The sequence below is a fragment of the Ambystoma mexicanum genome, chromosome 13, assembly GCF_040938575.1.
Source record: "Ambystoma mexicanum isolate Mex_15411 chromosome 13, UKY_AmexF1_1, whole genome shotgun sequence".
Classification (NCBI taxonomy): domain Eukaryota; kingdom Metazoa; phylum Chordata; class Amphibia; order Caudata; family Ambystomatidae; genus Ambystoma; species Ambystoma mexicanum.
The window spans coordinates 820,919,624-820,942,907 of record NC_090938.1 but is presented as its reverse complement, the minus strand read 5'-3'; the positions used below and the strand labels follow the sequence as shown (position 1 = coordinate 820,942,907).

The window sequence follows — 23,284 nt, the reverse complement described above, 5'->3', positions numbered from 1 at the left end:
TCCTGAGCAGGGTCTCCTCCCCCCATGCAGGGCTCCTCACCTCTCCTGAGCAGGCTCCCCTCCCCCCTCCCCATGCAGGGCTCCTCACCTCTCCTGAGCAGGGTCTCCTCCCCTCTCCCCATGCAGGGCTCCTCACCTCTCCTGAGCATGGTCTCCTCCCCTCCCCCATGCAGGGCTCCTCACCTCTCCTGAGCAGGCTCTCCTCCCCCATGCAGGGCTCCTCACCTCTCCTGAGCAGGGTCTCCTCCCCTCCCCCATGCAGGGCTCCTCACCTCTCCTGAGCAGGGTCTCCTCCCCTCTCCCCATGCAGGGCTCCTCACCTCTCCTGAGCATGGTCTCCTCCCCTCCCCCATGCAGGGCTCCTCACCTCTCCTGAGCAGGCTCTCCCTCCCCCATGCAGGGCTCCTCACCTCTCCTGAGCAGGCTCTCCTCCCCCATGCAGGGCTCCTCACCTCTCCTGAGCAGGCTCTCCTCCCCTCCCCCATGCAGGGCTCCTCACCTCTCCTGAGCAGGGTCTCCTCTCCCCCATGCAGGGCTCCTCACCTCTCCTGAGCAGGGTCTCCTCCCCTCCCCCATGCAGGGCTCCTCACTCTCCTGAGCAGGCTCTCCTCCCCTCCCCCATGCAGGGCTCCTCACTCTCCTGAGCAGGCTCTCCTCCCCTCCCATGCAGGGCTCCTCACCTCTCCTGAGCAGGCTCTCCTCCCCTCCCCCATGCAGGGTTCCTCACCTCTCCTGAGCAGGGTCTCCTCCCCTCCCCCATGCAGGGCTCCTCACTCTCCTGAGCAGGCTCCCCTCCCCCCATGCAGGGCTCACCTCTCCTGAGCAGGCTCTCCTCCCCTCCCATGCAGGGCTCCTCACCTCTCCTGAGCAGGCTCTCCTCCCCTTCTCCCAGGCAGGGCTCCTCCCCTCTCCTGAGCAGGCTCTCCTCCCCTCCCATGCAGGGCTCCTCACCTCTCCTGAGCAGGCTCCCCTCCCCCCATGCAGGGCTCCTCACCTCTCCTGAGCAGGGTCTCCTCCCCTCTCCCCATGCAGGGCTCCTCCCCTCTCCTGAGCAGGCTCTCCTCACCTCTCCCGAGCAGGGCTCCTCACCTCTCCTGAGCAGGGTCTCCTCCTCCCCTCCCCATGCAGGGCTCCTCCCCTCTCCTGAGCAGGCTCTCCTCCCCTCCCCCATGCAGGGCTCCTCACTCTCCTGAGCAGGCTCTCCTCCCCTCCCATGCAGGGCTCCTCACCTCTCCTGAGCAGGCTCTCCTCCCCTCCCCCATGCAGGGTTCCTCACCTCTCCTGAGCAGGGTCTCCTCCCCTCCCCCATGCAGGGCTCCTCACTCTCCTGAGCAGGCTCCCCTCCCCCCATGCAGGGCTCCTCACCTCTCCTGAGCAGGCTCTCCTCCCCTCCCATGCAGGGCTCCTCACCTCTCCTGAGCAGGCTCTCCTCCCCTTCTCCCAGGCAGGGCTCCTCCCCTCTCCTGAGCAGGCTCTCCTCCCCTCCCATGCAGGGCTCCTCACCTCTCCTGAGCAGGCTCCCCTCCCCCCATGCAGGGCTCCTCACCTCTCCTGAGCAGGCTCCCCTCCCCACATGCAGGGCTCCTCACCTCTCCTGAGCAGGCTCTCCTCCCCCATGCAGGGCTCCTCACCTCTCCTGGGCAGGTTCTCCTCCCCTCCCCCATGCAGGGCTCCTCACCTCTCCTGAGCAGGCTCTACTCCCCCCTGCAGGGCTCCTCCCCTCTCCTGAGCAGGTTCTCCTCCCCTCCCCCATGCAGGGCTCCTCACCTCTCCTGAGTAGGGTCTCCCCCACATGCAGGGCTCCTCACCTCTCCTGAGCAGGGTCCCCTCTCCTCCCCCATGCAGGGCTCCTCACCTCTCCTGAGCAGGGTCTCCTCCCCTCCCCCATGCAGGGCTCCTCACCTCTCCTGAGCAGGCTCCCCTCCCCCATGCAGGGCTCCTCACCTCTCCTGAGCAGGGTCTCCTCCCCTCTCCCCATGCAGGGCTCCTCACCTCTCCTGAGCAGGCTCTCCTTCCCTCTCCCCATGCAGGGCTCCTCACCTCTCCTGAGCAGGCTCCCCTCCCCCCATGCAGGGCTCCTCACCTCTCCTGAGCAGGGTCTCCTCCCCCATGCAGGGCTCCTCACCTCTCCTGAGCAGGCTCTCCTCCCCTCTCCCCATGCAGGGCTCCTCACCTCTCCTGAGCAGGCTCTCCTCCCCCATGCAAGGCTCCTCACCTCTCCTGAGCAGGCTCTCCTTCCCTCCCCCATGCAGGGCTCCTCACCTCTCCTGAGCAGGCTCTCCTGCCCTCTCCCCATGCAGGGCTCCCCACCTCTTCTGAGCAGGCTCCCCTCCCCCATGCAGGGCTCCTCACTCTCCTGAGCAGGCTCTCCTCCCCTCCCCCCTGCAGGGCTCCTCACCTCTCCTGAGCAGGCTCTACTCCCCTCCCCCATGCAGGGCTCCTCACCTCTCCTGAGCAGGCTCTACTCCCCTCCCCCATGCAGGGCTCCTCACCTCTCCTGAGCAGGCTCTCCTCCCCTCCCCCATGCAGGGCTCCTCACCTCTCCTGAGCAGGGTCTCCTCCCCTCCCCCATGCAGGGCTCCTCACCTCTCCTGAGCAGGGTCTCCTCCCCTCCCCCATGCAGGGCTCCTCACCTCTACTGAGCAGGCTCTCCTCCCCTCCCCCATGCAGGGCTCCTCACCTCTCCTGAGCAGGCTCTCCTCCCCATGCAGGGCTCCTCACCTCTCCTGAGCAGGGTCTCCTCCCCTCCCCCATGCAGGGCTCATCACCTCTCCTGAGCAGGGTCTCCTCCCCTCCCCCATGCAGGGCTCCTCACCTCTCCTGAGCAGGGTCTCCTCCCCCATGCAGGGCTCCTCACCTCTCCTGAGCAGGCTCTCCTCCCCCATGCAGGGCTCCTCACCTCTCCTGAGCAGGCTCCCCTCCCCCATGCAGGGCTCCTCACCTCTCCTGAGCAGGCTCTCCTCCCCTCCCCCATGCAGGGCTCCTCACCTCTCCTGAGCAGGCTCTCCTCCCCCATGCAGGGCTCCTCACCTCTCCTGAGCAGGCTCTCCTCCCCTCCCCCATGCAGGGCTCCTCACCTCTCCTGAGCAGGGTCTCCTCTCCCCCATGCAGGGCTCCTCACCTCTCCTGAGCAGGGTCTCCTCCCCTCCCCCATGCAGGGCTCCTCACTCTCCTGAGCAGGCTCTCCTCCCCTCCCCCATGCAGGGCTCCTCACTCTCCTGAGCAGGCTCTCCTCCCCTCCCATGCAGGGCTCCTCACCTCTCCTGAGCAGGCTCTCCTCCCCTCCCCCATGCAGGGCTCCTCACCTCTCCTGAGCAGGGTCTCCTCCCCTCCCCATGCAGGGCTCCTCACCTCTCCTGAGCAGGGTCTCCTCCCCCATGCAGGGCTCCTCACCTCTCCTGAGCAGGCTCTCCTCCCCCATGCAGGGCTCCTCACCTCTCCTGAGCAGGCTCCCCTCCCCCATGCAGGGCTCCTCACCTCTCCTGAGCAGGCTCTCCTCCCCTCCCCCATGCAGGGCTCCTCACCTCTCCTGAGCAGGCTCTCCTCCCCCATGCAGGGCTCCTCACCTCTCCTGAGCAGGCTCTCCTCCCCTCCCCCATGCAGGGCTCCTCACCTCTTCTGAGCAGGCTCCCCTCCCCCATGCAGGGCTCCTCACTCTCCTGAGCAGGCTCTCCTCCCCTCCCCCCTGCAGGGCTCCTCACCTCTCCTGAGCAGGCTCTACTCCCCTCCCCCATGCAGGGCTCCTCACCTCTCCTGAGCAGGCTCTACTCCCCTCCCCCATGCAGGGCTCCTCACCTCTCCTGAGCAGGCTCTCCTCCCCTCCCCCATGCAGGGCTCCTCACCTCTCCTGAGCAGGGTCTCCTCCCCTCCCCCATGCAGGGCTCCTCACCTCTCCTGAGCAGGGTCTCCTCCCCTCCCCCATGCAGGGCTCCTCACCTCTACTGAGCAGGCTCTCCTCCCCTCCCCCATGCAGGGCTCCTCACCTCTCCTGAGCAGGCTCTCCTCCCCATGCAGGGCTCCTCACCTCTCCTGAGCAGGGTCTCCTCCCCTCCCCCATGCAGGGCTCATCACCTCTCCTGAGCAGGGTCTCCTCCCCTCCCCCATGCAGGGCTCCTCACCTCTCCTGAGCAGGGTCTCCTCCCCCATGCAGGGCTCCTCACCTCTCCTGAGCAGGCTCTCCTCCCCCATGCAGGGCTCCTCACCTCTCCTGAGCAGGCTCCCCTCCCCCATGCAGGGCTCCTCACCTCTCCTGAGCAGGCTCTCCTCCCCCTCCCCCATGCAGGGCTCCTCACCTCTCCTGAGCAGGCTCTCCTCCCCCATGCAGGGCTCCTCACCTCTCCTGAGCAGGCTCTCCTCCCCTCCCCCATGCAGGGCTCCTCACCTCTCCTGAGCAGGGTCTCCTCTCCCCCATGCAGGGCTCCTCACCTCTCCTGAGCAGGGTCTCCTCCCCTCCCCCATGCAGGGCTCCTCACTCTCCTGAGCAGGCTCTCCTCCCCTCCCCCATGCAGGGCTCCTCACTCTCCTGAGCAGGCTCTCCTCCCCTCCCATGCAGGGCTCCTCACCTCTCCTGAGCAGGCTCTCCTCCCCTCCCCCATGCAGGGCTCCTCACCTCTCCTGAGCAGGGTCTCCTCCCCTCCCCCATGCAGGGCTCCTCACCTCTCCTGAGCAGGGTCTCCTCCCCCATGCAGGGCTCCTCACCTCTCCTGAGCAGGCTCTCCTCCCCCCATGCAGGGCTCCTCACCTCTCCTGAGCAGGCTCCCCTCCCCCATGCAGGGCTCCTCACCTCTCCTGAGCAGGCTCTCCTCCCCTCCCCCATGCAGGGCTCCTCACCTCTCCTGAGCAGGCTCTCCTCCCCCATGCAGGGCTCCTCACCTCTCCTGAGCAGGCTCTCCTCCCCTCCCCCATGCAGGGCTCCTCACCTCTCCTGAGCAGGGTCTCCTCTCCCCCATGCAGGGCTCCTCACCTCTCCTGAGCAGGGTCTCCTCCCCTCCCCCATGCAGGGCTCCTCACTCTCCTGAGCAGGCTCTCCTCCCCTCCCCATGCAGGGCTCCTCACTCTCCTGAGCAGGCTCTCCTCCCCTCCCATGCAGGGCTCCTCACCTCTCCTGAGCAGGCTCTCCTCCCCTCCCCCATGCAGGGTTCCTCACCTCTCCTGAGCAGGGTCTCCTCCCCTCCCCCATGCAGGGCTCCTCACTCTCCTGAGCAGGCTCCCCTCCCCCCATGCAGGGCTCCTCACCTCTCCTGAGCAGGCTCTCCTCCCCTCCCATGCAGGGCTCCTCACCTCTCCTGAGCAGGCTCTCCTCCCCTTCTCCCAGGCAGGGCTCCTCCCCTCTCCTGAGCAGGCTCTCCTCCCCTCCCATGCAGGGCTCCTCACCTCTCCTGAGCAGGCTCCCCTCCCCCCATGCAGGGCTCCTCACCTCTCCTGAGCAGGGTCTCCTCCCCTCTCCCCATGCAGGGCTCCTCCCCTCTCCTGAGCAGGCTCTCCTCCCCTCCCCCATGCAGGGCTCCTCACCTCTCCTGAGCAGGGTCTCCTCCCCTCCCCATGCAGGGCTCCTCCCCTCTCCTGAGCAGGCTCTCCTCCCCTCCCCCATGCAGGGCTCCTCACTCTCCTGAGCAGGCTCTCCTCCCCTCCCATGCAGGGCTCCTCACCTCTCCTGAGCAGGCTCCCTCCCCTCCCCCATGCAGGGTTCCTCACCTCTCCTGAGCAGGGTCTCCTCCCCTCCCCCATGCAGGGCTCCTCACTCACCTGAGCAGGCTCCCCTCCCCCCATGCAGGGCTCCTCACCTCTCCTGAGCAGGCTCTCCTCCCCTCCCATGCAGGGCTCCTCACCTCTCCTGAGCAGGCTCTCCTCCCCTTCTCCCAGGCAGGGCTCCTCCCCTCTCCTGAGCAGGCTCTCCTCCCCTCCCATGCAGGGCTCCTCACCTCTCCTGAGCAGGCTCCCCTCCCCCCATGCAGGGCTCCTCACCTCTCCTGAGCAGGCTCCCCTCCCCACATGCAGGGCTCCTCACCTCTCCTGAGCAGGCTCTCCTCCCCCATGCAGGGCTCCTCACCTCTCCTGGGCAGGTTCTCCTCCCCTCCCCCATGCAGGGCTCCTCACCTCTCCTGAGCAGGCTCTACCCCCCCTGCAGGGCTCCTCCCCTCTCCTGAGCAGGTTCTCCTCCCCTCCCCCATGCAGGGCTCCTCACCTCTCCTGAGTAGGGTCTCCCCCACATGCAGGGCTCCTCACCTCTCCTGAGCAGGGTCCCCTCTCCTCCCCCATGCAGGGCTCCTCACCTCTCCTGAGCAGGGTCTCCTCCCCTCCCCCATGCAGGGCTCCTCACCTCTCCTGAGCAGGCTCCCCTCCCCCATGCAGGGCTCCTCACCTCTCCTGAGCAGGGTCTCCTCCCCTCTCCCCATGCAGGGCTCCTCACCTCTCCTGAGCAGGCTCTCCTTCCCTCTCCCCATGCAGGGCTCCTCACCTCTCCTGAGCAGGCTCCCCTCCCCCCATGCAGGGCTCCTCACCTCTCCTGAGCAGGGTCTCCTCCCCCATGCAGGGCTCCTCACCTCTCCTGAGCAGGCTCTCCTCCCCTCTCCCCATGCAGGGCTCCTCACCTCTCCTGAGCAGGCTCTCCTTCCCCATGCAGGGCTCCTCACCTCTCCTGAGCAGGGTCTCCTCCCCCATGCAAGGCTCCTCACCTCTCCTGAGCAGGCTCTCCTTCCCTCCCCCATGCAGGGCTCCTCACCTCTCCTGAGCAGGCTCTCCTGCCCTCTCCCCATGCAGGGCTCCCCACCTCTTCTGAGCAGGCTCCCCTCCCCCATGCAGGGCTCCTCACTCTCCTCCCCTCCCCCCTGCAGGGCTCCTCACCTCTCCTGAGCAGGCTCTACTCCCCTCCCCCATGCAGGGCTCCTCACCTCTCCTGAGCAGGCTCTCCTCCCCTCCCCCATGCAGGGCTCCTCACCTCTCCTGAGCAGGCTCTCCTCCCCTCCCCCATGCAGGGCTCCTCACCTCTCCTGAGCAGGGTCTCCTCCCCTCCCCCATGCAGGGCTCCTCACCTCTCCTGAGCAGGGTCTCCTCCCCTCCCCCATGCAGGGCTCCTCACCTCTCCTGAGCAGGCTCCCCTCCCCCATGCAGGGCTCCTCACCTCTCCTGAGCAGGGTCTCCTCACCTCTCCTGAGCAGGGTCTCCTCCCCTCCCCCATGCAGGGCTCCTCACCTCTCCTGAGCAGGCTCCCCTCCCCCATGCAGGGCTCCTCACCTCTCCTGAGCAGGGTCTCCTTCCCCATGCAGGGCTCCTCACCTCTCCTGAGCAGGCTCTCCTCCCCTCCCCCATGCAGGGCTCCTCACCTCTCCTGAGCAGGCTCCCCTCCCCCATGCAGGGCTCCTCACCTTTCCTGAGCAGGCTCCCCTCCCCCATGCAGGGCTCCTCACCTCTCCTGAGCAGGCTCTCCTCCCCTCCCCCCATGCAGGGCTCCTCACTCTCCTGAGCAGGCTCTCCTCCCCTCCCCCATGCAGGGCTCCTCACCTCTCCTGAGCAGGGTCTCCTCCCCCATGCAGGGCTCCTCACCTCTCCTGAGCAGGGTCTCCTCCCCCATGCAGGGCTCCTCACCTCTCCTGAGCAGGGTCTCCTCCCCTCTCCCCATGCAGGGCTCCTCACCTCTCCTGAGCAGGGTCTCCTCCCCTCCCCCATGCAGGGCTCCTCACCTCTCCTGAGCAGGCTCTCCCCTCCCCATGCAGGGCTCCTCACCTCTCCTGAGCAGGCTCGCCTCCCCCCATGCCGGGCTCCTCACCTCTCCTGAGCAGGGTCTCCTCCCCTCCCCCATGCAGGGCTCCTCACCTCTCCTGAGCAGGGTCTCCTCCCCTCCCCCATGCAGGGCTCCTCACCTCTCCTGAGCAGGCTCTCCCCTCCCCATGCAGGGCTCCTCACCTCTCCTGAGCAGGCTCGCCTCCCCCCATGCCGGGCTCCTCACCTCTCCTGAGCAGGGTCTCCTCCCCTCCCCCATGCAGGGCTCCTCACCTCTCCTGAGCAGGGTCTCCTCCCCTCCCCCATGCAGGGCTCCTCACCTCTCCTGAGCAGGGTCTCCTCCCCCTCACCCATGCAGGGCGCCTCACCTCTCCTGAGCAGGTTCTCCTCCCCTCCCCCATGCAGGGCGCCTCACCTCTCCTGAGCAGGGTCTCCTCCCCCCATGCAGGGCTCCTCACCTCTCCTGAGCAGGGTCTCCTCCCCATGCAGGGCTCCTCACCTCTCCTGAGCAGGGTCTCCTCCCCCATGCAGGGCTCCTCCCCTCTCCTGAGCAGGCTCTCCTCCCCTCCCCCATGCAGGGCTCCTCACCTCTCCTGAGCAGGTTCTCCTCCCCTCCCCCATGCAGGGCGCCTCACCTCTCCTGAGCAGGGTCTCCTCCCCCCATGCAGGGCTCCTCACCTCTCCTGAGCAGGGTCTCCTCCCCATGCAGGGCTCCTCACCTCTCCTGAGCAGGGTCTCCTCCCCCATGCAGGGCTCCTCCCCTCTCCTGAGCAGGCTCTCCTCCCCTCCCCCATGCAGGGCTCCTCACCTCTCCTGAGCAGGGTCTCCTCCCCATGCAGGGCTCCTCACCTCTCCTGAGCAGGCTCGCCTCCCCCCATGCCGGGCTCCTCACCTCTCCTGAGCAGGGTCTCCTCCCCTCCCCCATGCAGGTCTCCTCACCTCTCCTGAGCAGGGTCTCCTCCCCCCATGCAGGGCTCCTCACCTCTCCTGAGCAGGCTCCCTTCCCCCCATGCAGGGCTCCTCACCTCTCCTGAGCAGGCTCTCCTCCCCCATGCAGGGCTCCTCCCCTCTCCTGAGCAGGCTCCCCTCCCCCCATGCAGGGCTCCTCACCTCTCCTGAGCAGGCTCTCCTCCCCTCCCCCATGCAGGGCTCCTCCCCTCTCCTGAGCAGGCTCTCCTCCCCTCCCCCATGCAGGGCTCCTCACCTCTCCTGAGCAGGCTCTCCTCCCCTCCCCCATGCCGGGCTCCTCACCTCTCCTGAGCAGGGTCTCCTCCCCTCCCCCATGCAGGGCTCCTCACCTCTCCTGAGCAGGGTCTCCTCCTCCCATGCAGGGCTCCTCACCTCTCCTGAGCAGGCTCCCTTCCCCCCATGCAGGGCTCCTCACCTCTCCTGAGCAGGCTCTCCTCCCCCATGCAGGGCTCCTCCCCTCTCCTGAGCAGGCTCCCCTCCCCCCATGCAGGGCTCCTCACCTCTCCTGAGCAGGCTCTCCTCCCCTCCCCCATGCAGGGCTCCTCCCCTCTCCTGAGCAGGCTCTCCTCCCCTCCCCCATGCAGGGCTCCTCACCTCTCCTGAGCAGGCTCTCCTCCCCCATGCAGGGCTCCACATCTCTCCTGAGCAGGTTCTCCTCCCCTCCCCCATGCAGGGCTCCTCACCTCTCCTGAGCAGGCTCTCCTCCCCCATGCAGGGCTCCTCACCTCTCCTGAGCAGGTTCTCCTCCCCTCCCCCATGCAGGGCTCCTCACCTCTCCTGAGCAGGCTCTCCTCCCCCATGCAGGGCTCCTCACCTCTCCTGAGCAGGTTCTCCTCCCCTCCCCCATGCAGGGCTCCTCACCTCTCCTGAGCAGGCTCTCCTCCCCCATGCAGGGCTCCTCACCTCTCCTGAGCAGGGTCTCCCCCCCATGCAGGGCTCCTCACCTCTCCTGAGCAGGGTCTCCTCCCCCATGCAGGGCTCCTCACCTCTCCTGAGCAGGCTCTCCTCCCCTCCCCCATGCAGGGCTCCTCACCTCTCCTGAGCAGGCTCTCCTCCCCTCCCCCATGCAGGGCTCCTCACCTCTCCTGAGCAGGCTCTCCTCCCCCATGCAGGGCTCCTCACCTCTCCTGAGCAGGTTCTCCTCCCCTCCCCCATGCAGGGCTCCTCACCTCTCCTGAGCAGGCTCTCCTCCCCCATGCAGGGCTCCTCACCTCTCCTGAGCAGGGTCTCCCCCCCATGCAGGGCTCCTCACCTCTCCTGAGCAGGGTCTCCTCCCCCATGCAGGGCTCCTCACCTCTCCTGAGCAGGCTCTCCTCCCCTCCCCCATGCAGGGCTCCTCACCTCTCCTGAGCAGGCTCTCCTCCCCCTCCCCCATGCAGGGCTCCTCACCTCTCCTGAGCAGGGTCTCCTCCCCTCCCCCATGCAGGGCTCCTCACCTCTCCTGAGCAGGCTCTCCTCCCCCATGCAGGGCTCCTCACCTCTCCTGAGCAGGTTCTCCTCCCCTCCCCCATGCAGGGCTCCTCACCTCTCCTGAGCAGGCTCTCCTCCCCCATGCAGGGCTCCTCACCTCTCCTGAGCAGGGTCTCCCCCCCATGCAGGGCTCCTCACCTCTCCTGAGCAGGGTCCCCTCCCCCATGCAGGGCTCCTCCCCTCTCTTGAGCAGGCTCCCCTCCCCCATGCAGGGCTCCTCACCTCTCCTAAGCAGGGTCTCCTCCCCTCCCCCATGCAGGGCTCCTCGCCTCTCCTGAGCAGGCTCTCCTCCCCTCCCCCATGCAGGGCTCCTCACCTCTCCTGAGCAGGCTCCCCTCACCCCATGCAGGGCTCCTCACCTCTCCTGAGCAGGCTCTCCTCCCCCATGCAGGGCTCCTCACCTCTCCTGAGCAGGGTCTCCCCCCATGCAGGGCTCCTCACCTCTCCTGAGCAGGGTCTCCTCCCCCATGCAGGGCTCCTCACCTCTCCTGAGCAGGCTCCCCTCCCCCATGCAGGGCTCCTCACCTCTCCTGAGCAGGCTCCCCTCCCCCCATGCAGGGCTCCTCACCTCTCCTGAGCAGGGTCTCCTCCCCTCTCCCCATGCAGGGCTCCTCACCTCTCCTGAGCAGGCTCTCCTCCCCTCCCCCATGCAGGGCTCCTCACCTCTCCTGAGCAGGGTCTCCCCCATGCAGGGCTCCTCACCTCTCCTGAGCAGGCTCTCCCCTCCCCCATGCAAGGCTCCTCACCTCTCCTGAGCAGGCTCTCCTCCCCTCCCCCATGCAGGGCTCCTCACCTCTCCTGAGCAGGCTCCCCTCCCCCCATGCAGGGCTCCTCACCTCTCCTGAGCAGGGTCTCCTCCCCTCTCCCCATGCAGGGCTCCTCACCTCTCCTGAGCAGGCTCTCCTCCCCTCCCCCATGCAGGGCTCCTCACCTCTCCTGAGCAGGCTCCCCTCCCCCCATGCAGGGCTCCTCACCTCTCCTGAGCAGGCTCTCCTCCCCCATGCAGGGCTCCTCACCTCTCCTGAGCAGGGTCTCCCCCCCATGCAGGGCTCCTCACCTCTCCTGAGCAGGGTCTCCTCCCCCATGCAGGGCTCCTCACCTCTCCTGAGCAGGCTCCCCTCCCCCATGCAGGGCTCCTCACCTCTCCTGAGCAGGCTCCCCTCCCCCCATGCAGGGCTCCTCACCTCTCCTGAGCAGGGTCTCCTCCCCTCTCCCCATGCAGGGCTCCTCACCTCTCCTGAGCAGGCTCTCCTCCCCTCCCCCATGCAGGGCTCCTCACCTCTCCTGAGCAGGCTCCCCTCCCCCCATGCAGGGCTCCTCACCTCTCCTGAGCAGGCTCTCCTCCCCCATGCAGGGCTCCTCACCTCTCCTGAGCAGGCTCTCCTCCCCCATGCAGGGCTCCTCGCCTCTCCTGAGCAGGGTCTCCTCCCCCCATGCAGGGCTCTTTGCCTCTCCCGAGCAGGGTCTCCTTCCCCTTCCCCCATGCAGGGCTCCTCACCTCTCCTGAGCAGGCTCTCCTCCCCTCCCCCATGCAGGGCTCCTCACCTCTCCTGAGCAGGCTCTCCTCCCCCATGCAGGGCTCCTCACCTCTCCTGAGCAGGGTCTCCTCCCCCTCCCATGCAGGGCTCCTCACCTCTCCTGAGCAGGCTCCCCTCCCCCATGCAGGGCTCCTCACCTCTCCTGAGCAGGGTCCCCTCTCCTCCCCCATGCAGGGCTCCTCACCTCTCCTGAGCAGGCTCTCCTCCCCCTCCCCCATGCAGGGCTCCTCACCTCTCCTGAGCAGGGTCCCCACCCCATGCAGGGCTCCTCACCTCTCCTGAGCAGGGTCCCCACCCCATGCAGGGCTCCTCACCTCTCCTGAGCAGGGTCTCCTCCCCTCCCCCATGCAGGGCTCCTCACCTCTCCTGAGCAGGGTCTCCTCCCCCCATGCAGGGCTCCTCACCTCTCCTGAGCAGGGTCTCCTCTCCTCCCCCCATGCAGGGCTCCTCACCTCTCCTGAGCAGGCTCTCCTCCCCCCTCCCCCATGCAGGGCTCCTCACCTCTCCTGAGCAGGGTCCCCACCCCATGCATGGCTCCTCACCTCTCCTGAGCAGGGTCCCCACCCCATGCATGGCTTCTCACCTCTCCTGAGCAGGGTCACTGCCCACCCCCAAGCAGTGCTCCTCACCTCTCCTGAGCAGGGTCCCCACCCCATGCAGGGCTCCTCACCTCTCCTGAGCAGGGTCCCCACCCCATGCAGGGCTCCTCACCTCTCCTGAGCAGGGTCTCCTCCCCTCCCCCATGCAGGGCTCCTCACCTCTCCTGAGCAGGGTCTCCTCCCCCCATGCAGGGCTCCTCACCTCTCCTGAGCAGGGTCTCCTCTCCTCCCCCCATGCAGGGCTCCTCACCTCTCCTGAGCAGGCTCTCCTCCCCCCTCCCCCATGCAGGGCTCCTCACCTCTCCTGAGCAGGGTCCCCACCCCATGCATGGCTCCTCACCTCTCCTGAGCAGGGTCCCCACCCCATGCATGGCTCCTCACCTCTCCTGAGCAGGGTCCCCACCCCATGCATGGCTTCTCACCTCTCCTGAGCAGGGTCACTGCCCACCCCCAAGCAGTGCTCCTCACCTCTCCTGAGCAGGGTCCCCACCCCAAGCAGTGCTCCTCACCTCTCCTGAGCAGGGTCCCCACCCCATGCAGGGCTCCTCACCTCTCCTGAGCAGGGTCCCCACCCCATGCAGGGCTCCTCACCTCTCCTGAGCAGGGTCTCCTCCCCTCCCCCATGCAGGGCTCCTCACCTCTCCTGAGCAGGCTCTCCTCCCCCCTCCCCCATGCAGGGCTCCTCACCTCTCCTGAGCAGGCTCTCCTCCCCCCTCCCCCATGCAGGGCTCCTCACCCCTCCTGAGCAGGGTCCCCACCCCATGCATGGCTCCTCACCTCTCCTGAGCAGGGTCCCCACCCCATGCATGGCTTCTCACCTCTCCTGAGCAGGGTCACTGCCCACCCCCAAGCAGTGCTCCTCACCTCTCCTGAGCAGGGTCCCCACCCCATGCAGGGCTCCTCACCTCTCCTGAGCAGGGTCCCCACCCCATGCAGGGCTCCTCACCTCTCCTGAGCAGGGTCTCCTCCCCTCCCCCATGCAGGGCTCCTCACCTCTCCTGAGCAGGGTCTCCTCCCCTCCCCCATGCAGGGCTCCTCACCTCTCCTGAGCTGGGTCTCCTCCCCATGCCGGGCTCCTCACCTCTCCTGAGCAGGGTCTCCTCTCCTCCCCCCATGCAGGGCTCCTCACCTCTCCTGAGCAGGCTCTCCTCCCCCCTCCCCCATGCAGGGCTCCTCACCTCTCCTGAGCAGGGTCCCCACCCCATGCATGGCTCCTCACCTCTCCTGAGCAGGGTCCCCACCCCATGCATGGCTTCTCACCTCTCCTGAGCAGGGTCACTGCCCACCCCCAAGCAGTGCTCCTCACCTCTCCTGAGCAGGGTCCCCACCCCATGCAGGGCTCCTCACCTCTCCTGAGCAGGGTCTCCTCCCCTCCCCCATGCAGGGCTCCTCACCTCTCCTGAGCAGGGTCTCCTCCCCCATGCAGGGCTCCTCACCTCTCCTGAGCAGGCTCTCCTCCCCCATGCAGGGCTCCTCACCTCTCCTGAGCAGGCTCCCCTCCCCCATGCAGGGCTCCTCACCTCTCCTGAGCAGGCTCTCCTCCCCTCCCCCATGCAGGGCTCCTCACCTCTCCTGAGCAGGCTCTCCTCCCCCATGCAGGGCTCCTCACCTCTCCTGAGCAGGCTCTCCTCCCCTCCCCCATGCAGGGCTCCTCACCTCTCCTGAGCAGGGTCTCCTCTCCCCCATGCAGGGCTCCTCACCTCTCCTGAGCAGGGTCTCCTCCCCTCCCCCATGCAGGGCTCCTCACTCTCCTGAGCAGGCTCTCCTCCCCTCCCCCATGCAGGGCTCCTCACTCTCCTGAGCAGGCTCTCCTCCCCTCCCATGCAGGGCTCCTCACCTCTCCTGAGCAGGCTCTCCTCCCCTCCCCCATGCAGGGTTCCTCACCTCTCCTGAGCAGGGTCTCCTCCCCTCCCCCATGCAGGGCTCCTCACTCTCCTGAGCAGGCTCCCCTCCCCCCATGCAGGGCTCCTCACCTCTCCTGAGCAGGCTCTCCTCCCCTCCCATGCAGGGCTCCTCACCTCTCCTGAGCAGGCTCTCCTCCCCTTCTCCCAGGCAGGGCTCCTCCCCTCTCCTGAGCAGGCTCTCCTCCCCTCCCATGCAGGGCTCCTCACCTCTCCTGAGCAGGCTCCCCTCCCCCCATGCAGGGCTCCTCACCTCTCCTGAGCAGGGTCTCCTCCCCTCTCCCCATGCAGGGCTCCTCCCCTCTCCTGAGCAGGCTCTCCTCCCCTCCCCCATGCAGGGCTCCTCACCTCTCCTGAGCAGGGTCTCCTCCCCTCCCCATGCAGGGCTCCTCCCCTCTCCTGAGCAGGCTCTCCTCCCCTCCCCCATGCAGGGCTCCTCACTCTCCTGAGCAGGCTCTCCTCCCCTCCCATGCAGGGCTCCTCACCTCTCCTGAGCAGGCTCTCCTCCCCTCCCCCATGCAGGGTTCCTCACCTCTCCTGAGCAGGGTCTCCTCCCCTCCCCCATGCAGGGCTCCTCACTCACCTGAGCAGGCTCCCCTCCCCCCATGCAGGGCTCCTCACCTCTCCTGAGCAGGCTCTCCTCCCCTCCCATGCAGGGCTCCTCACCTCTCCTGAGCAGGCTCTCCTCCCCTTCTCCCAGGCAGGGCTCCTCCCCTCTCCTGAGCAGGCTCTCCTCCCCTCCCATGCAGGGCTCCTCACCTCTCCTGAGCAGGCTCCCCTCCCCCCATGCAGGGCTCCTCACCTCTCCTGAGCAGGCTCCCCTCCCCACATGCAGGGCTCCTCACCTCTCCTGAGCAGGCTCTCCTCCCCCATGCAGGGCTCCTCACCTCTCCTGGGCAGGTTCTCCTCCCCTCCCCCATGCAGGGCTCCTCACCTCTCCTGAGCAGGCTCTACCCCCCCCTGCAGGGCTCCTCCCCTCTCCTGAGCAGGTTCTCCTCCCCTCCCCCATGCAGGGCTCCTCACCTCTCCTGAGTAGGGTCTCCCCCACATGCAGGGCTCCTCACCTCTCCTGAGCAGGGTCCCCTCTCCTCCCCCATGCAGGGCTCCTCACCTCTCCTGAGCAGGGTCTCCTCCCCTCCCCCATGCAGGGCTCCTCACCTCTCCTGAGCAGGCTCCCCTCCCCCATGCAGGGCTCCTCACCTCTCCTGAGCAGGGTCTCCTCCCCTCTCCCCATGCAGGGCTCCTCACCTCTCCTGAGCAGGCTCTCCTTCCCTCTCCCCATGCAGGGCTCCTCACCTCTCCTGAGCAGGCTCCCCTCCCCCCATGCAGGGCTCCTCACCTCTCCTGAGCAGGGTCTCCTCCCCCATGCAGGGCTCCTCACCTCTCCTGAGCAGGCTCTCCTCCCCTCTCCCCATGCAGGGCTCCTCACCTCTCCTGAGCAGGCTCTCCTTCCCCATGCAGGGCTCCTCACCTCTCCTGAGCAGGGTCTCCTCCCCCATGCAAGGCTCCTCACCTCTCCTGAGCAGGCTCTCCTTCCCTCCCCCATGCAGGGCTCCTCACCTCTCCTGAGCAGGCTCTCCTGCCCTCTCCCCATGCAGGGCTCCCCACCTCTTCTGAGCAGGCTCCCCTCCCCCATGCAGGGCTCCTCACTCTCCTGAGCAGGCTCTCCTCCCCTCCCCCCTGCAGGGCTCACCTCTCCTGAGCAGGCTCTACTCCCCTCCCCCATGCAGGGCTCCTCACCTCTCCTGAGCAGGCTCTCCTCCCCTCCCCCATGCAGGGCTCCTCACCTCTCCTGAGCAGGCTCTCCTCCCCTCCCCCATGCAGGGCTCCTCACCTCTCCTGAGCAGGGTCTCCTCCCCTCCCCCATGCAGGGCTCCTCACCTCTCCTGAGCAGGGTCTCCTCCCCTCCCCCATGCAGGGCTCCTCACCTCTCCTGAGCAGGCTCCCCTCCCCCATGCAGGGCTCCTCACCTCTCCTGAGCAGGGTCTCCTCCCCTCTCCCCATGCAGGGCTCCTCACCTCTCCTGAGCAGGGTCTCCTCCCCTCCCCCATGCAGGGCTCCTCACTCACCTGAGCAGGCTCCCCTCCCCCCATGCAGGGCTCCTCACCTCTCCTGAGCAGGCTCTCCTCCCCTCCCATGCAGGGCTCCTCACCTCTCCTGAGCAGGCTCTCCTCCCCTTCTCCCAGGCAGGGCTCCTCCCCTCTCCTGAGCAGGCTCTCCTCCCCTCCCATGCAGGGCTCCTCACCTCTCCTGAGCAGGCTCCCCTCCCCCCATGCAGGGCTCCTCACCTCTCCTGAGCAGGCTCCCCTCCCCACATGCAGGGCTCCTCACCTCTCCTGAGCAGGCTCTCCTCCCCCATGCAGGGCTCCTCACCTCTCCTGGGCAGGTTCTCCTCCCCTCCCCCATGCAGGGCTCCTCACCTCTCCTGAGCAGGCTCTACCCCCCCCTGCAGGGCTCCTCCCCTCTCCTGAGCAGGTTCTCCTCCCCTCCCCCATGCAGGGCTCCTCACCTCTCCTGAGTAGGGTCTCCCCCACATGCAGGGCTCCTCACCTCTCCTGAGCAGGGTCCCCTCTCCTCCCCCATGCAGGGCTCCTCACCTCTCCTGAGCAGGGTCTCCTCCCCTCCCCCATGCAGGGCTCCTCACCTCTCCTGAGCAGGCTCCCCTCCCCCATGCAGGGCTCCTCACCTCTCCTGAGCAGGGTCTCCTCCCCTCTCCCCATGCAGGGCTCCTCACCTCTCCTGAGCAGGCTCTCCTTCCCTCTCCCCATGCAGGGCTCCTCACCTCTCCTGAGCAGGCTCCCCTCCCCCCATGCAGGGCTCCTCACCTCTCCTGAGCAGGGTCTCCTCCCCCATGCAGGGCTCCTCACCTCTCCTGAGCAGGCTCTCCTCCCCTCTCCCCATGCAGGGCTCCTCACCTCTCCTGAGCAGGCTCTCCTTCCCCATGCAGGGCTCCTCACCTCTCCTGAGCAGGGTCTCCTCCCCCATGCAAGGCTCCTCACCTCTCCTGAGCAGGCTCTCCTTCCCTCCCCCATGCAGGGCTCCTCACCTCTCCTGAGCAGGCTCTCCTGCCCTCTCCCCATGCAGGGCTCCCCACCTCTTCTGAGCAGGCTCCCCTCCCCCATGCAGGGCTCCTCACTCTCCTGAGCAGGCTCTCCTCCCCTCCCCCCTGCAGGGCTCCTCACCTCTCCTGAGCAGGCTCTACTCCCCTCCCCCATGCAGGGCTCCTCACCTCTCCTGAGCAGGCTCTCCTCCCCTCCCCCATGCAGGGCTCCTCACCTCTCCTGAGCAGGCTCTCCTCCCCTCCCCCATGCAGGGCTCCTCACCTCTCCTGAGCAGGGTCTCCTCCCCTCCCCCATGCAGGGCTCCTCACCTCTCCTGAGCAGGGTCTCCTCCCCCCATGCAGGGCTCCTCACCTCTCCTGAGCAGGGTCTCCTCTCCTCCCCCCATGCAGGGCTCCTCACCTCTCCTGAGCAGGCTCTCCTCCCCCCTCCCCCATGCAGGGCTCCTCACCTCTCCTGAGCAGGGTCCCCACCCCATGCATGGCTCCTCACCTCTCCTGAGCAGGGTCCCCACCCCATGCATGGCTCCTCACCTCTCCTGAGCAGGGTCCCCACCCCATGCATGGCTTCTCACCTCTCCTGAGCAGGGTCACTGCCCACCCCCAAGCAGTGCTCCTCACCTCTCCTGAGCAGGGTCCCCACCCCAAGCAGTGCTCCTCACCTCTCCTGAGCAGGGTCCCCACCCCATGCAGGGCTCCTCACCTCTCCTGAGCAGGGTCCCCACCCCATGCAGGGCTCCTCACCTCTCCTGAGCAGGGTCTCCTCCCCTCCCCCATGCAGGGCTCCTCACCTCTCCTGAGCAGGGTCTCCTCCCCCCATGCAGGGCTCCTCACCTCTCCTGAGCAGGGTCTCCTCTCCTCCCCCCATGCAGGGCTCCTCACCTCTCCTGAGCAGGCTCTCCTCCCCCCTCCCCCATGCAGGGCTCCTCACCCCTCCTGAGCAGGGTCCCCACCCCATGCATGGCTCCTCACCTCTCCTGAGCAGGGTCCCCACCCCATGCATGGCTTCTCACCTCTCCTGAGCAGGGTCACTGCCCACCCCCAAGCAGTGCTCCTCACCTCTCCTGAGCAGGGTCCCCACCCCATGCAGGGCTCCTCACCTCTCCTGAGCAGGGTCCCCACCCCATGCAGGGCTCCTCACCTCTCCTGAGCAGGGTCTCCTCCCCTCCCCCATGCAGGGCTCCTCACCTCTCCTGAGAAGGGTCTCCTCCCCTCCCCCATGCAGGGCTCCTCACCTCTCCTGAGCTGGGTCTCCTCCCCATGCCGGGCTCCTCACCTCTCCTGAGCAGGGTCTCCTCTCCTCCCCCCATGCAGGGCTCCTCACCTCTCCTGAGCAGGCTCTCCTCCCCCCTCCCCCATGCAGGGCTCCTCACCTCTCCTGAGCAGGGTCCCCACCCCATGCATGGCTCCTCACCTCTCCTGAGCAGGGTCCCCACCCCATGCATGGCTTCTCACCTCTCCTGAGCAGGGTCACTGCCCACCCCCAAGCAGTGCTCCTCACCTCTCCTGAGCAGGGTCCCCACCCCATGCAGGGCTCCTCACCTCTCCTGAGCAGGGTCCCCACCCCATGCAGGGCTCCTCACCTCTCCTGAGCAGGGTCTCCTCCCCTCCCCCATGCAGGGCTCCTCACCTCTCCTGAGCAGGGTCTCCTCCCCTCCCCCATGCAGGGCTCCTCACCTCTCCTGAGCTGGGTCTCCTCCCCATGCCGGGCTCCTCACCTCTCCTGAGCAGGCTCTCCTCCCCTCCCCCATGCAGGGCTCCTCACCTCTCCTGAGCAGGGTCTCCTCTCCCCCATGCAGGGCTCCTCACCTCTCCTGAGCAGGGTCCCCACCCCATGCATGGCTCCTCACCTCTCCTGAGCAGGGTCCCCACCCCATGCATGGCTCCTCACCTCTCCTGAGCAGGGTCCCCACCCCATGCATGGCTTCTCACCTCTCCTGAGCAGGGTCACTGCCCACCCCCAAGCAGTGCTCCTCACCTCTCCTGAGCAGGGTCCCCACCCCAAGCAGTGCTCCTCACCTCTCCTGAGCAGGGTCCCCACCCCATGCAGGGCTCCTCACCTCTCCTGAGCAGGGTCCCCACCCCATGCAGGGCTCCTCACCTCTCCTGAGCAGGGTCTCCTCCCCTCCCCCATGCAGGGCTCCTCACCTCTCCTGAGCAGGGTCTCCTCCCCCCATGCAGGGCTCCTCACCTCTCCTGAGCAGGGTCTCCTCTCCTCCCCCCATGCAGGGCTCCTCACCTCTCCTGAGCAGGCTCTCCTCCCCCCTCCCCCATGCAGGGCTCCTCACCTCTCCTGAGCAGGGTCCCCACCCCATGCATGGCTCCTCACCTCTCCTGAGCAGGGTCCCCACCCCATGCATGGCTTCTCACCTCTCCTGAGCAGGGTCACTGCCCACCCCCAAGCAGTGCTCCTCACCTCTCCTGAGCAGGGTCCCCACCCCATGCAGGGCTCCTCACCTCTCCTGAGCAGGGTCCCCACCCCATGCAGGGCTCCTCACCTCTCCTGAGCAGGGTCTCCTCCCCTCCCCCATGCAGGGCTCCCCACCTCTCCTGAGCAGGGTCTCCTCCCCTCCCCCATGCAGGGCTCCTCACCTCTCCTGAGCTGGGTCTCCTCCCCATGCCGGGCTCCTCACCTCTCCTGAGCAGGGTCTCCTCTCCTCCCCCCATGCAGGGCTCCTCACCTCTCCTGAGCAGGCTCTCCTCCCCCCTCCCCCATGCAGGGCTCCTCACCTCTCCTGAGCAGGGTCCCCACCCCATGCATGGCTCCTCACCTCTCCTGAGCAGGGTCCCCACCCCATGCATGGCTTCTCACCTCTCCTGAGCAGGGTCACTGCCCACCCCCAAGCAGTGCTCCTCACCTCTCCTGAGCAGGGTCCCCACCCCATGCAGGGCTCCTCACCTCTCCTGAGCAGGGTCCCCACCCCATGCAGGGCTCCTCACCTCTCCTGAGCAGGGTCTCCTCCCCTCCCCCATGCAGGGCTCCTCACCTCTCCTGAGCAGGGTCTCCTCCCCTCCCCCATGCAGGGCTCCTCACCTCTCCTGAGCTGGGTCTCCTCCCCATGCCGGGCTCCTCACCTCTCCTGAGCAGGCTCTCCTCCCCTCCCCCATGCAGGGCTCCTTACCTCTCCTGAGCAGGGTCTCCTCTCCCCCATGCAGGGCTCCTCACCTCTCCTGAGCAGGCTCTCCTCCCCTCCCCCATGCAGGGCTCCTCACCTCTCCTGAGCAGGGTCTCCTCCCCCATGCAGGGCTCCTCCCCTCTCCTGAGCAGGCTCTTCCCTCCCCCATGCAGGGCTTCTCACCTCTCCTGAGCAGGGTCACTGCCCACCCCCAAGCAGTGCTCCTCACCTCTCCTGAGCAGGGTCCCCACCCCATGCAGGGCTCCTCACCTCTCCTGAGCAGGGTCCCCACCCCATGCAGGGCTCCTCACCTCTCCTGAGCAGGGTCTCCTCCCCTCCCCCATGCAGGGCTCCTCACCTCTCCTGAGCAGGGTCTCCTCCCCTCCCCCATGCAGGGCTCCTCACCTCTCCTGAGCTGGGTCTCCTCCCCATGCCGGGCTCCTCACCTCTCCTGAGCAGGCTCTCCTCCCCTCCCCCATGCAGGGCTCCTCACCTCTCCTGAGCAGGGTCTCCTCTCCCCCATGCAGGGCTCCTCACCTCTCCTGAGCAGGCTCTCCTCCCCTCCCCCATGCAGGGCTCCTCACCTCTCCTGAGCAGGGTCTCCTCCCCCATGCAGGGCTCCTCCCCTCTCCTAAGCAGGCTCTTCCCTCCCCCATGCAGGGCTCCTCCCCTCTCCTGAGCAGGCTCCCCTCCCCCATGCAGGGCTCCTCACCTCTCCTGAGCAGGCTCCCCTCCCCCCATGCAGGGCTCCTCACCTCTCCTGAGCAGGCTCCCCTCCCCCCATTCAGGACTCCTCACATCTCCTGAGCAGGGTCCTCTCCCCATGCAGGGCTCCTCACTGCTCCTGAGCAGGGACTCCTCCACTCCCCCATGCAGAGCTCCTCACCTCTCCTGAGCAGGCTCCCCTCCCCATGCAGGACTCCTCACCTCTCCTGAGCAGGGTCTCCTCCCCTGCCCCATGCAGGGCTCCTCACCTCTCCTGAGCAGGCTCCCCCCCTCCCTCATGCAGGGCTCCTCACCTCTACTGAGCAGGGTCTCCCACCCATGCAGGGCTCCTAACCTCTCCTGAGCAGGGGCTCTTCACCTCTCCTGAGCAGGCTCTCCTCCCCCCTCTTCCCATGCAGGGCTCCTCACCTCTCCTGAGCAGGGTTTCCTCCCATCCCCTATGCAGGGCTCCTCACCTCTCCTGAGCAGGCTCCCCTCCCCCATGAAGGACTCACCTCACCTCTCCTGAGCAGGCTCCCCTCCCCCATGCAGGACTCCTCACCTCTCCTGAGCAGGCTCCCCTCCCCCATGCAGGGCTCCTCACCTCTCCTGAGCAAGCTCTCCTCCCCGCTCTCCCCATGCAGGGCTCCTCACCTCTCCTGAGCAGGCTCCCCTCCCCCCATGCAGGGCTCCTCACCTCTCCTGAGCTGGGTCTCCTCCCCATGCCGGGCTCCTCACCTCTCCTGAGCAGGGTCTCCTCCCCCATGCAGGGCTCCTCACCTCTCCTGAGCAGGGTTTCCTCCCATCCCCTATGCAGGGCTCCTCACCTCTCCTGAGCAGGGTCTCCTCCCCCATGCAGGGCTCCTCACCTCTCCTGAGCAGGCTCTCCTCCCCCATGCAGGACTCCTCACCTCTCCTGAGCAGGCTCCCCTCCCCCATGCAGGGCTCCTCACCTCTCCTGAGCAGGCTCTCCTCCCCGCTCTCCCCATGCAGGGCTCCTCACCTCTCCTGAGCAGGCTCCCCTCCCCCCATGCAGGGCTCCTCACCTCTCCTGAGCTGGGTCTCCTCCCCATGCCGGGCTCCTCACCTCTCCTGAGCAGGGTCTCCTCCCCCATGCAGGGCTCCTCACCTCTCCTGAGCAGGCTCTCCTCCCCTCCCCCATGCAGGGCTCCTCACTTCTCCTGAGCAGGCTCTCCTACCCTCCCCCATGCAGGGCGCCTCACCTCTCCTGAGCAGGCTCCCCTCCCCCCATGCAGGGCTCCTCACCTCTCCTGAGCAGGCTCCCCTCCCCCATGCAGGGCTCCTCACCTCTCCTGAGCAGGGTCTCCTCCCCCATGCAGGGCTCCTCACCTCTCCTGAGCAGGCTCTCCTCCCCCATGTAGGGCTCCTCACCTCTCCTGAGCAGGCTCCCCTCCCCCATGCAGGGCTCCTCACCTCTCCTGAGCAGGGTCTCCTCCCCCATGCAGGGCTCCTCACCTCTCCTGAGCAGGGTCTCCTCCCCCATGCAGGGCTCCTCACCTCTCCTGAGCAGGCTCTCCTCCCCTCCCCCATGCAGGGCTCCTCACCTCTCCTGAGCAGGCTCTCCTCCCCTCCCCCATGCAGGGCTCCTCACCTCTCCTGAGCAGGCTCTTCCCTCCCCCGTGCAGGGCTCCTCCCCTCTCCTGAGCAGGCTCCCCTCCCCCATGCAGGGCTCCTCACCTCTCCTGAGCAGGCTCCCCTCCCCCATGCAGGGCTCCTCACCTCTCCTGAGCAGGCTCTTCTCCCCCCATGCAGGGCTCCTCACCTCTCCTGAGCAGGCTCTCCTCCCCTCCCCCATGCAGGGCTCCTCCCCTCCCCCATGCAGGGCTCCTCACCTCTCCTGAGCAGGCTCTCCTCCCCTCCCCCATGCAGGGCTCCTCACTTCTCCTGAGCAGGCTCTCCTCCCCCATGCAGGGCTCCTCACCTCTCCTGAGCAGGGTCTCCTCCCCCCATGCAGGGCTCCTCACCTCTCCTGAGCAGGCTCTTCCCTCCCCTCCCCCCATGCAGGGCTCCTCACCTCTCCTGAGCAGGCTCTTCCCTCCCCCGTGCAGGGCTCCTCCCCTCTCCTGAGCAGGCTCCCCTCCCCCATGCAGGGCTCCTCACCTCTCCTGAGCAGGGTCTCCTCCCCATGCAGGGCTCCTCACCTCTCCTGGGCAGGCTCTCCTCGCCTCCCCCATGCAGGGCTCCTCAC

The 23,284-nt window shown here is 67.4% G+C and overlaps 1 protein-coding gene across 2 annotated transcripts in view; it reads right to left on the bottom strand.

Moving 5' to 3' along the window:
- LOC138522067 (RLA class I histocompatibility antigen, alpha chain 19-1-like) overlaps positions 1–23,284 on the bottom strand; it is a 253,678-nt gene that overhangs the window by 177,415 nt on the left and 52,979 nt on the right. The window lies entirely within an intron of this gene.